The 9,528-nt window shown below is 38.2% G+C and overlaps 1 non-coding gene across 1 annotated transcript; it reads right to left on the bottom strand.

Annotated features, from left to right (window-relative positions):
• Positions 1-8,181: 8,181 nt before the first annotated feature.
• On the bottom strand, positions 8,182-8,253 carry TRNAS-GGA (transfer RNA serine (anticodon GGA)). The gene has a single exon. It is a non-coding gene; the product is annotated as a tRNA-Ser (tRNA).
• Positions 8,254-9,528: the final 1,275 nt, after the last annotated feature.

The raw sequence follows: 9,528 nt of genomic DNA, 5'->3' as shown, positions 1-9,528 counted from the left end.
TTTTCATAAAAATCTGCTAGATAGGAGAAACGTTACTATTTTTGTCTAAAACCATCCCGTATAAAGGGGTTGTGCCTCTTGCACAATCGTAGTTAGAGTTTGTACACAAAGAATATGTGCTATCTATAAGATCTGTACAAAATATTTCATAACGATCCATTGGAATGCAGAGAAGCTATGCATTTTGTCCAGATAGATTTGCGTTATTGCACACTGTGCAACGGTCCGAGGTGTAGGCCCCCCTCTCCCGTCGGCTGGCCATCAGCTACCGCGCATGGAAATTAATTTAACAAAAATATAGGGGGGAGGGGGAACAGGAATGCATGATAGCGAGGTCGAACATGCGACCGACTGATTCGGAAACAGGCACTCCGTCCACTAGAATAAAGCCATCCGTGAAAACATTCCATATGAACCAATGCAATACTCCAGGATATGACTATACGAGTATCTCGAAATTGGACATTAACTTGATTTACTTGAAATTAATTAGACACGGTTCGTATTAGTTATGGAAATATGTTTTGCCCTGTGACTTATAAATAAAGTAATTGCGTGTGAAAATTATTTTTCTTTAACTATATGCAACTTAAATCTTAATTAATATTTAATATTTTATTATGTTTAATAGTCACACCGGACGCTATACTATACAGCACTATGATTTTGTGCGATATTATAGCTAGCGATAAGATATGAACATGGGCACACTAGATGCTACAGGGACATCACTTTATTTTTACCAACATTTTTAACATTAACCTGGCTATACTCGGAAACACTGTTTCCCCCTTCCATTACAGGAGTTTGATGTTACTAGTGCAATATGTAAACAAATCATTTTACTAGGTATAGGAGGAGAGAAAATTAGTGTATCCATTTATGTTGTAGGGAAATACGATATTACGATTTTCAGTTTGATCATCACTTTTACGGAATTTATCAAAATACAGTAGAGTAGTAACATTTTTTTTTCAAAAACTCAACATTTCAGGCGGCTATGTTCGTTATGTAATGTCTACTTTATTTAGCATATTAATTATTGATGTTATCATACAATATAAAGAGTGCATTTAAATTGAGGGGGTCATAAGTAAAGGGCTGTAAGTGCACTTAAGTTACTTTTGAGAAAATGGGGTTTAAATATTTAAGCTTTCGTAAAATCGGTGAAATTTTTTATTTAAATTTTAATGTGTGATGCGATTAAAATATCCCTTTACCACTAAAATTTTAGATACTTTTACTTACACTGGATGCACTTAACTCATGTTATTACAAATGTCACTAGCATTCCTTTGCTTCTAGCCACCTCAATTCAAAAAAGCTAATCTGAATTTTTAAACAAGTTGCTGAAAATGGTTGCCGTTCATTACAATGCAGGCTTCAATTCAGTACGCATATTATTAAAAACATTTGAAGCATATTCTCTGAAATTGAATTTATCGTTTCTTGAATATAAGTTTTTAGTACGATATTATTAATATAGGTTCTTTCTTCTATAGAAAACGCAATCATATTTATGAAACACACTATACACTGCAGTGTTTACTTCACTGCTTGAAGACTTCGAATGCAACAGCGGCCGTAAGTTTGTGTGTCTGACGGGAGCAAGGACATTAGTGAAGGGGTGAGAATGAAGTACATTCAGAAATGCAGGTACAGTAAAAATGCAAGTAAAAATAAAATGATGTCCCTGTATAATAATGGTTCGTCAGAGATATTTTCTACAAAATGGCCAAGAGGATGGATCCAGAGGAATTGTTATTGTTTGCGCTGACTTTAAAACAGAAGCGGAAGAACAGGATTCATGAAATTTATAATCGTTTTTTTCCGAAGGAAATTTAATTTTTCATCAGGATAACTAACCCGCGCATATCGCCATAAATGTTCAAAGATCGTTCACGGGAAGACCTGAAAAAGGAAGACTGACAAGTACTGTATCGAGACAACCCACTCAAAATCAAAATCAGTTGTGGGATCAAGTTCTGGCTACCTGGGAAGCATTTGCACCCATTCTTCCAAAATCAACTTTCCGACTGACTACTTTTCCGAATGATCATTTTTTCAAATGGTCATTATTCCGAATGATCATTTCTCCAAATTATTACTGTTCACTAATATCTTGAAATGAACAAGTTGCAATGGATGTACAAATTATTACTTACGGGGTACGAAAATATTAATGAATGGTTATGTATTAAAAACATAAAATTGTTTAGTCACAAGTTAAAAAGTGTTAAAATTAAAAAAAAAAGTTATATACCTTGGATAGACGGTCCGTTTCGACGTGATGTTACGTCTTCAAAAGTGTCTCCTGAACTACTGGTGATCTTGAATTCTGCGATGCGCATTTGTCGGTTGTAGGGGTGGGGGTGTGTTGCTCTTATAGTGAGGGCTGGTTGTTTGTGTGTTATGACGTATCATGACATCGAATAATGTGTGGGTATTGAACTTTAATTGTGTATTAAGTATATGTTGTGGGTGTGTTATTGTATGATTATATATTTCGTACTGTTCTAAGATGTTTAACTGTGAACTTTTTGGTGTGATGTGTAAAATTTCCATATTTGTTTCTATATTATTGTAGTCATGATTATTGTTGATTTTACACATCACACCAAAAAGTTCACAGTTAAACATCTTAGAACAATACGAAATATATAAACATACAATAACATACCCACAACATATACTTAATACACAATTACAGTTCAATACCCACACATTATTCGATGTCATGATACGTCATAACACACAAACAATCAGCCCCTACCATAAGAGCAACACACCCCCACCCCTACAACCGACAAATGCACATCGCAGAATTCAAGATCACCAGTAGTTCAGGAGACAGTGATGAAGACGCAACATCACGTCGAAACGGGCCGTCTGTCCAGGTATATACCTTAAAAAAACACTTTTTAACGTGTGACTAAACAATTTTATGTTTTTAACAAATAAAGTGTTAACGTGAACTATAATCAATGGTTATATATTACAAAGGTAAAAAATTGTCCTGGTGGAAATATATATTGGGAACTGTAAGACTGAGACAGAAGGAGTATAGGGATATTCTGAACTAGCACCAACAGATAGCGCACGTGTACTATGAGGAATGCGCTTTGCGTGTGCATTTGTTTTTCGGTATATGAACATTGAGGATTTACGTAGTGTATTAGTATATTAAATACTCTTAAAAACAACTAAAAATGGCAAATTTTTGTTATGTTCCTATATGTAAATACCAGGGAAAGCTTTTTGTCTTCAATCAGGTCCCGAAATATTCTGAATATATGCTTTAAACCTTAAAAAATATAAGTAATAAAGTATGACTTGAGGCTTTCCCGGCGTTTGATGTAGAATAACTCTTCTCTGGTTCTCAGCCAGGTGAGTTGGAGATTAGCTTCCAAGCTTTCGACGGCTAGCTCTGCCATCTTCTTCAGGGACGAAGTGATGTGGGACCACGTCTAGCCGGCATATATGCAAAAGTAGGGCTTCCCGCTGCGGGCCAATCAGGAGCTAGTTCCTAGTCCCGACCGCCAGGCGCATTCTGGTTGGTGGACACGTCAGCCAATCAGGAGCCACTTGCTGGTCCCGACTGTCCGCCGTGTGCTGGTGGTCTAAGCGTATTGAGACAACTCATCTCGCCTAAGGTATTCCGTGGTTTTCCTCAGGCGTGAGACAAATGTCGGGATGAGCCCTATAAGAAATGGGCCACGGACCTATATGCCCTTCCCCATATATATTCCACCCTTATTATAAACGATGTATGCCCTAGTTCAGATAATATATAAATAGTCTATTAAATATACGAGGTCACTCAATAAGTCGCAAATTGAAAGGACAGGGACCTCTCAAATTGCAGATTAGATTTCACGGCGCTTCTTCCGACGGCCTTCACGTGCTTTGTCATCGAACAACAGATGACGGCGTCTTGCCATTCTAACGGCAAACACCAGCCAAATCCTCCTCGCCCCGTTCCGTGATCAATTGATCAATGTCAGCCCCCCCCCCCCGCGTATGTGGTACCTAAGAGGTTACGTCCAATTTCGGCTTCCCTTTCAAAATTTTCTAGAGCTCCCTCAGGGGAGCAGCGTAACCCGGAGTGAGACTAGTGGCCAACAGGCTTGGAGCTCACATATTTAGTTTTGTACAGCCCCCAACCCCTTGCAAGGACGCGTCTTGCGTACCTTTTAAATTTTCCTCCCAATTCTCCTTCGATTTTTCGTCCCACATCACTTCGTCCCTGAAGAAGATGGTAGAGCTAGCCGTCGAAAGCTTGGAAGCTAATCTCCAACTCATCTGGCTGAGAACCCGAGAAGAGTTATTCTATAAGTAATAAAATTGGGCCTCGAAAGTGTTCGCTATTAAATAAAAGTAACTACTTCAAGTAAGGAATTGTTGACTATAGTTTCATTTTGGAAGAGGAAAAAGAAAAATTAATAAAAACATATTCAACCTCGACAGCGAGCTATGTTAGCTTAGATTATATGCAGTAGTTGTAGGAGTCTCCAAATTTTACGCCTGCAGTAAACTCTCGATAAACTGGAATGTTTATTATCCAGGACGATCCGTAGTGAAATCCATTTCGTGAATAATGTTTTTAATGTACTGTACCCTAATTATTAAAGCTATGTTTTAAGTTCAAATTTTCAAAATCATCCCACACAATATTCAAAACTGCATGTCCTTAACCTACAAAACACACTACTAATCGTGATGCTATTGCGATCATATTATATCATACTTACTTACTGACTTTTAAGGAACCCGGAGGTTCAATGCCGCCCTCACATAAGCCCGCCATTGGTCCCTATCCTGAGCAAGCTTAATCCAGTCTCTACCATCATATCCTACCTCCCTCAAATCCATTTTAATATTATCTTCCCATCTACGTCTCGGCCTCCCCAAAGGTTTTTTTCCCTCCGGCCTCCCAACTAACACTCTATATGCATTTCTGGATTCGCCCATACGTGCTACATGTCCTGCCCATCTCAAACGTCTTGATTTTATGTTCCTAATTATGTCAGGTGAAGTATACAATGCGTGCAGCTCTGCGTTGTGTCATATTATATCATCCTATTAAAAATTGCATTTGATCTTTCTGCAATTACAGAAAAAATACAAGGAATTCAATCTCGATAGTCTCTTCCCTATAAAAACACATTGGTGGCTGCATATCCTGCTTTTAGCGTACGGTTCTTAAATACTAATTATTAAAAAGGGCAATATTGACTTTCGACATGTTTCCTATTTTTTTATTCGTGCATATTGTTCTCAAAGTTCTTGTTTAGGTTCATGAACATTCAATTTACTCGTATCTATATTTTGCATTACTGCAGATTTCCCCTCCCATCTCGGGGAATAGCTCAATATTATACAGGTTTACGTTATTATTTATTGTAAATTAAATTAAATTATGAGGTAAGAAAAATATTGAATTATATTAAATTATACCAGGTTATACAAAATAATTGTAAATATAATTTTGACACGTACAGAAAACCAACAAGCGGGAAAACGTAATCAACTGAAGCATATGACAAAACATAGCCCTACAACATGTTGCGCCGCATGGAACACTCCTGCCATCTGACGGTAAAACTTCGCATAAGATATCCCTATTCAGCAAGAGCCATAACAGACAGAAATGGTGAAGGCATAGTCATTCTTAAAGGTGTTGACCTGTCGCCTCACTCTCATGCTCCGAATAGAGATGAAGCACAAGCAGAGTTGGTGAAAAGTAGAAATGAGATTGAGAAGGAACGTAAAAGCACAGCCAAGAGAGCGGTGGATAGCAGCATAAAATAGAAACAGGGCAATAACATTGGAATACGAAACATACAAGGAAGAAAACCTCCTCTTCAGTACTTAAGAAGAATTGAGTACAATTCAAGGTTCTGAAAAGGAATGAAATACAGGCCATGTAATAAATTCAGTTGTTATTGTAAAGTCACAATAAATTTAATGTTTTCTTAACTTTACTAATTATTTCATTTAATATTCTTGATTTCGGAAAATAGGTCCTATGAAAAATGGTCATCCGAAAATGGGGAATTTGGAAAAATGTTCATTCGGAAAAATTGACATTCGGAAAGTTTGTTTCGGAAAAATGACCTGAAACCCCTGGGAAGATCTCGCTGAAGACCAGAACTATTTCCGCGATCTGGTGGACTCAATGCGCCAAGTTGCCAGGCAGTTACAGACGCCGGTGGCATGTGGACAAAGTATTAGGTCCACATGTGTATTTCTTTATTTTTCTTTCATTTGTTTGTTTATCTTTGTTTTATTTCGGGAAGAAAATTGATCTTCCAAGAGTTTTTTATTCTCCTAGTCGAGCCAAGTCCCGCGCCGTGGCGTCGCGGTCTAAGGCATCCTGCGTAGGACTCGCGTTACGGAATGCGCGCTGGTTTGAGTCCTCATGAGGGAAGAAATTCTCTCATGAAATTTCGGCCAGTGTATGGGACCGGTGCCCACCCAGCATCGTGATGCACTTGGGGAGCTACGATAGGTAGCGAAATCCGGTTGCGAATACCAGCTATAACGGCTGGAGGGGACCATCGTGCTAACCACACGATACTCCATTCTGGTTGGATGATCGTCCACCTCTGCTTCGGCGTGGGCGTGAGGCCAGCAGCCGACTGGTCGGTCTAGGCCCTTCACGGGCTGTAGCGCCACAGATGATGATGATGATGGATGATGATGATTATGGATGATGATGATGATTATTATTATTATTATTATTATTATTATTATTATTATTATTATTATTATTATTATTATTATTAATCCTCGAGCCAAAGTTGGAAAATAATTCGTTACACTATTAAAAAAAAATAAAAAATGAAGGGAGGTAACATGTATAAAAATTAGTTAAGTTAATGAAAAAAAAGAGAGCTAATCGGGAATCGAATGCAGGTGGAGGAGACCATAAGCCAGCACGCTACTGGCCGCTCCACCGGAGAGTAATTATACAGGTTGTAAGGGGTACAAGTGCCATTAATTTAAGTGATGATTATTCATGTCATAAGGAAGAAAAATTGTCCTCACAATTGTTTTCTAATTGCAATATTTAACGAATTAGTAAAGTTCACAATATGCAATGTTTGACAACGTTGCTGGATGGGAGGAGGGGGTTTACAGGTAGGATACACGGTACAGCTGAAGCGGGTACAGACATACCGATACAGCTGTTGTTTACATAAAACGCGCAGCAAATACAAACTTTAAATCTCATGAATGGAACATTATGGTTAATGTCCATTTCATTTACCAATATTGCTCCATTCCTTATTGTACGTCTAAAAAATAAACAATCTTTTACTACACGAAATCACACGAACTTCTTTTTCTAGTGCAAAATTTTAATCTCTCCCGCTCCCGCTTGTTGAATTCTTTGTAAGTTCATACACATACACTTTTTGCTGGTTGAGTGGAAGTGAAGGCCTTACGGCCTTAACTCTGCCAGCTAAAATAAATAAATAATAATAATAATAATAATTATTATTATTATAAAGTAGTAACATTTTAAAGAAACTTTAAGTTTGCAGTTTGTCATATTTGTGGACATGACACTTGATGAAAAATCACTTCTTACAGATAAAACATTCATAATTGGTTGTCTAAGTTAGCTTATTTTCGTATCAATACGAACCCATTAAATTACGTTTGAAAATTGTACGTACCTATTTATATCAGATTTTCCAAGTGTTCACCGTCGTTCTGAAGGCAGGCATCACGTCTTGTAGTCCAGTTGTCGCGGACACGTTCAAGACTCCCGAGTTTCTAATAATCGTTGAGGAACTGTTACAAAAGTTCACCGATTAGGTAACCTTCTTTGAGGAAAACGTTGACGGTACATCCTTCTTGCCGCACTTGAATTACGACGACTTTTTCCATAAATTATTAACATATCATGGTATTCCTGAACTGTGAATGACATTGTAAGTTGTTTATTGAATACCCTGTACTGAGCTGTCATCCGCTCGGTAGTAGAGCTATGAACAGAGAGCTTGTACTCAGCTGATTCATACTTACGTTTGTGCAAAGTACTGCCAGCTGAATAGCCTACGTTCACGCCTAATATTAACAAATTTAGGCATGCATTTTATTTAATTTCACGAAAACGTAATAGAACATACAAACATTTGATGAGAGAGAGATGGAACGGAGAAAAATTCTCTCCGGCGCCGGGATTTGAACCCGGGTTTTCAGCTCTCCGTGCTGATGCTTTAACCACTAAGCCACGCCGGATACAATCCCGACACCGTTGAGAATCGTCTCAGATTAAGCTCCATCTCTTGGGTTCCCTCTAGTGGCCGCCCTCTGCACTACGTCATAGATGTCTATGCACGCAGGACCGAAGTCCATACATGTGTAGAGGTGCACTCAGATGAGTGACTGGTTGGCCGGGGTCCGACGGTATGGGCGCCGTCTTTAAATCACAAAGTGATTTTTTATTACGCATATCATATTTATTTTGAATTTTTCTCCGTTCCATCTCTCTCTCATCATCTGAGAAAGCAGAATATCTGCATGGAAATATCATATGTACTTTGGTACATCAAAATAAATATACAAACATTTATTTAAACTAATATTAACTCTTTGCTAGATGTATCTACCGATGTAATTGTTTTCGTAATTTTAGTAACGATATAAGCAGTATAACGCAAATAAAATAAGGAAAAATATTTTTTTCTGGGAAAACTATCGAGTTTTGACCCTATGTTGCATTGGCATTTTTTTATCCTGTAGACCGCCCCCGACGACTGTGAAAAGGACGGCACTTATACCCCTTACATTCTGTATACAGAATGTCCCATTTATCTTGTGCACCTTTTATAACTTTTTTTTTGGATAGGTATTGGAATTTTTGTTTTTGAGCGTTATGTTAGAACGAGGGGCTAACATGAGTGTTGAGATTTGGTGCATGTAACTACATTATGGTACAAGATACACGTTAAGTCATCAATTTTTCAAATAGCACTACATACTTTAATCATGTTACATTGATTACACACATTAAGACGAGTTAAAAAATGTATCACAATGTCACCTTCCTAATCAATAACAACAAAACAAAACAAAAACGTACTTCCAATGTGATAATATGCTTTGAGAGTCACAGAAGATGTTCCAAAAGGTGACCATTCACATTGATGCAGATTCGAAGGCGTTCCCCGAAAGACCATATGACTGCCCGGTATGTTGCTGGCTGAATGGACACACAAGCCTCTCGAATGCATTGCTGCATGTCGTCTAGTGTTGTCAGAATGTTCTGGTACACACTGTCCTTCACGGTTCCTCACAAGAAGAAGTCGAGCGGCGACAGGTCCGGAGAACGTGCAGACCACTGGACGTGGATTGTGGCGTCGACAGTTATTGTGGTTTGTTTACATGTTAAGACAGCAAACATACAACACAAGACGTGTATGGACGTCAGTCGTCTTTCGTTTTGTGTACGTTAATGCACAAGATAAATGGGTCACTCTGTATGCAGCACTATGAAAGACTTACAGCCGTTCG

The sequence above is a fragment of the Periplaneta americana genome, chromosome 8 (assembly GCF_040183065.1).
Source record: "Periplaneta americana isolate PAMFEO1 chromosome 8, P.americana_PAMFEO1_priV1, whole genome shotgun sequence".
Classification (NCBI taxonomy): Eukaryota; Metazoa; Arthropoda; class Insecta; order Blattodea; family Blattidae; genus Periplaneta; species Periplaneta americana.
The sequence above is the reverse complement of the archived record's forward strand: the minus strand, read 5'-3'. Positions and strand labels throughout refer to the sequence as shown.